This window comes from Chiloscyllium plagiosum, unplaced genomic scaffold (assembly GCF_004010195.1).
Source record: "Chiloscyllium plagiosum isolate BGI_BamShark_2017 unplaced genomic scaffold, ASM401019v2 scaf_87369, whole genome shotgun sequence".
Taxonomy (NCBI): Eukaryota; Metazoa; Chordata; class Chondrichthyes; order Orectolobiformes; family Hemiscylliidae; genus Chiloscyllium; species Chiloscyllium plagiosum.
Window position 1 is genome coordinate 1 of NW_025208277.1, and position 3,857 is coordinate 3,857.

At 40.3% G+C, this 3,857-nt stretch overlaps 1 long non-coding RNA gene across 1 annotated transcript in view; it reads left to right on the forward strand.

Moving 5' to 3' along the window:
- The first annotated feature begins 716 nt into the window (after positions 1-716).
- Positions 717-3,857, forward strand: part of LOC122546679 — a 4,019-nt gene continuing 878 nt past the window's right edge. Inside the window, exons 1-2 of the long non-coding RNA XR_006310789.1 lie at positions 717-1,094; positions 3,041-3,188. This is a non-coding gene — a long non-coding RNA (uncharacterized LOC122546679). The remainder of the gene's footprint in view (positions 1,095-3,040; positions 3,189-3,857) is intronic.

The window sequence follows — 3,857 nt, forward strand, 5'->3', positions numbered from 1 at the left end:
CATGGGAAAGAGAGAGGCAAGGAAGAAGATTCCTGAATCGAAAGGTAATGTTAGCCTCTGTTTCTTATTTGTTTGTTTTCTCTTCGAGACAGTAATGCATTTACTGTGGTTCTGACTACTTTCAAGTGCACTTTGGTATCGCTGATTGTCATGGCACGTGAGGTGATGTATTGATGTGTAAATGTCATCAGTCTGGATTAATGCAGAAGAAGCAAGGTGTAAACCTGGCATTTTATTTTGCCTGTCTCATTCATTCAAGGAAATCACATTTCCCAACCATCTGCCGTGATCCATTTAATCAGCAAAGTTCAGATGTTGGAATTATCATCTTTCTCAATAGTACCTTGACACAATAGCCCAGTGTAGTTTTCCACTCACCCTCTCGAGGGAGGCTGAAGTTTCAGATTTGAATTCCTTTCACTGCTGGTGGTTGCATATCACTTGCAGAGTTGAGAAGCAGCAAAAGTTGTAATCAGTGTGAGAGCTTGGATGTTGTTTACACAAGACTTTGTGGCTTTGTTAACACGGAAGAATCTAATTTTCTTTGCAATATTGATAATTAATTTCATTCCTCACCATTAGCAGTAGCATGAAACTGTAACTCCAGGACTGCACAGAGTGTGTATCGGAGTATTTTGACAATGAGCAGTTATGTCTGATAGTATCTGAATTAGCTCAAGGTGCTTTTCATCAGTGACCTGTGCAAACTTAACTTTCTCTGGTTAACTGTTTCTAACCTACACTCCTTATGATATTGTTACATGCATCTGAAATAAAGAATACATTGAAAGGAGGACGGACATGTAAGACAGACATACTGAATTGTGCATCTCACTTTAAGCACTGTTAATCCATTGCAGTATAAATGTTCTAAGTATTGGTATTTTCTCTAGACACAGGCAGTGAGGAAGAATGTCCTGCACCACCTTGCTCCCAGCCCACAGTGACAGTTCAATTCCTGAGGAGGTTAGATGTTCACCTGCTCAGACTCTGGAATCACCATCAGCAGCCCTTCGGATGACCACCGGTCCTGACCATCGTATTTTCATAGATGATGTTTATCCCAGGATTTTGTCGCAACACACAGGAAAATGGTAAAAGATGTTTTGCATTGTTTTTTCTACAAAAACTGTTTCCAATGAGTAAAGAATGTCATATAAGGCTGCAGAGAATAGAAAATCCTTGGCTTCGCTCAAAATCAGTCTTAGGGAAACAGGAAGCGGAGAGAATGGGAAACAGTGTGGGGAGGTGGGTGGGAGATCTGAGGGAATGGGAGTTCTGAGAATGAATGGAAAATATAGGTGTTGGGGGAAAGGGAATTCTGAGGGGAATGAGAAACAGGAGTGGCAGAGAATGGGAATTCTGAGGGGGAATGAGAAATGTAACGTGGGAAAGAATAGGAATTTTGTGAAGGCATGGGAAATATGTGTGGACTCGGTGAATTAACAATGGGAAATCCAGGTGGGGGAGGGGGCTTTGGGTGGGTTGGTCCTCAGAGGATTGATGTGGATTTTTAAAAGGCCAAATGACCTGCTCCGACACTTTATGGAATCTCCAATTATCTGTTTCTGCCCCACCTCCGTTCTTCCACTGCAGAAACCTCGTCAATGTCTGTCTTACTTCCAGACTTGACGATTGTATTATACTACTTGTTCTATTCCAGAAAGCCGATTGGTGGAGGATAATACCAGAACCAGTCTTTGCACCATTTAAATTAATTAACATGGTTATACATTGCAGGCAAGCTATTTGTATTCCTTTGATTAAATCTTTGAGAATTTCAATTTTAATTGCTTCATTAATGGAAAAGCCTTCAGTTATTAAGACAGTGACCTCTTTAATTCTCTCCCTGAACTTTACTTCTGTCTGTCACTTTCCTCCTTCAGGACACTCGAACTGTATGACAGATTTCACATCTGCCCTTGGATCTCTTTGAGGCTCAGTATCATGTTTTATTCTATTTCTGTGAAGCTACTTGGTTTGTTTTATCATATGAAAGATTTGTTATAAATGCAAGTTTTTAAAGATAAAACAGGAAGAAAACAGATAACTGTGAAATAAAGCATCAGAGCAGATTTCAAAAGTGATGACTATGCTTTAAAAAACCTTAACTTTCAGATGTGGCGGTATGATGGGTGTGTACATGCACTTTAAAAAAAAACATTTGACAACGTGTCATACATGAGATTAATTGGCAAGGAATTAAGGCAGGGATAACAAACGGGATTTAAACAGATAGAAGGGTGGAAATATAGAAAAGGATTTGGGGAAGTTCCAGAGTGGTTCAAGAAAGTCGTGGCTTCTGGGTTTGCTTCTGGGGGCACTTTTATTTTCGGTATTCACTTAATAATTTGATTATGTGCCAAAAGTGTGTGGTGTTAAAAATCAGAATATTGTAAATTGAGAAGAATGATGAGTGTTTTGGAAAAATTAAGGAAGCTGTGAGGAGTATTGAGAAGAAGCAGGAATGGTTTAAAGATGACAGGTAGAATTGTGTTGGCGGGTGTGTGTGTGGCAGTGTATTTTTTAATTTTAGATTAAACATACCAGCAGCAATTGTAACTTGAGTGGGAGCAGGCCTCGTGCTATGAAGGATTTGTAAAAGCAGGTTCATAGGGCAATACAGGCTTTATCTTAAAAGCTGTGCTTTTAATTATGGAGCGAATAGAATTCTAGAACTCAGGAAGAGAAATTGTGCAACCTTCCCATAATTCTAGATGGTCTAATGGTGGTGTCACTAATCCACCTAACCGCACATCTTTGGACTGTGGGAGGAAACTGGAGCTTGAGGAAACCTCGAGGAAACCCATGCAGACACAGGGAAAATGTACAAACTCCACACACACAGTTGCTCAAGAGAGGAATTTGAACCCAGATACATAGTGCTCAGAGGTAGCAGTGCTAACCACTGAGACACTGTGACACCCAGAGGGAGGCTGACAATCAATCTCCTGGCTTATGCCACCTTCTTCCTTTTTCATAAACTTGGAAAATAATATCGGACTGGAACTAATGTTTGCTTTCTTCTCTGGTTTTTCAGTCTCCTTCCTCAAAAGTGACTGAGAGTACATCGAAGCAAGATGGCCAGAAAATCAGCTCCAGCATCCGTGTGCATGACAGACCTATTCTAAGATCCCGCCAAGCATCTGGCAGCTGGTCTGATGAAACGGTTTCTGAGACACAGTCAGGTAAGAAATTTCAAACATGACCAAGCTTCACAGAGGTTCTTCAAATTATTTGATGTGCTTCGAAACTCAAACATGATGTGTATTTATTTTTTTTTTTAAATGTTGCATTGCTGAAAGGAAAGCACAACACCGAGGGATGGTGATTCTTGAGCCTTTGTCTTGTGTGAAAGTGAAAATAACACCTGAAATGGCCTTGCTGTAGGGTTTATTAAGGGAATTTTGTTTTAATTCACTTGTGGGACGTGGGCATTGCTGGGTGGCCAGTATTTATTTCCCATCCATGATTGTCCATAGAACAGTTAAGAGTCAACCATATTGCTGTGGGTCTGGAGTCACATGGAGACCAGACCAGGTAAGGATGGCACTTTCCTTCCCAAAAGAACATTAATGAACCAGATGGGATTTTTCTGATAATCAACAATGAATTTATGGTGATCATTTGAATCTTAATTCCAGACTTTTTATTTTATTGAATTCAAGTTCCACCACCTTGCATGGTGGGATGATGACATGAGTTCTGTCACAGGAGGTTTTCCCTCTAGTTTGGCTTATTACTGTATTGTCACTGTAATTGAGGCCGACAGCCCAGAGTTAAGTCAGCATCGGTGTGGTAGATTGTTAACATCGCGTTCTGTCAGTTTCCTTTGGAATCTCTGAAGTTGAAACAGT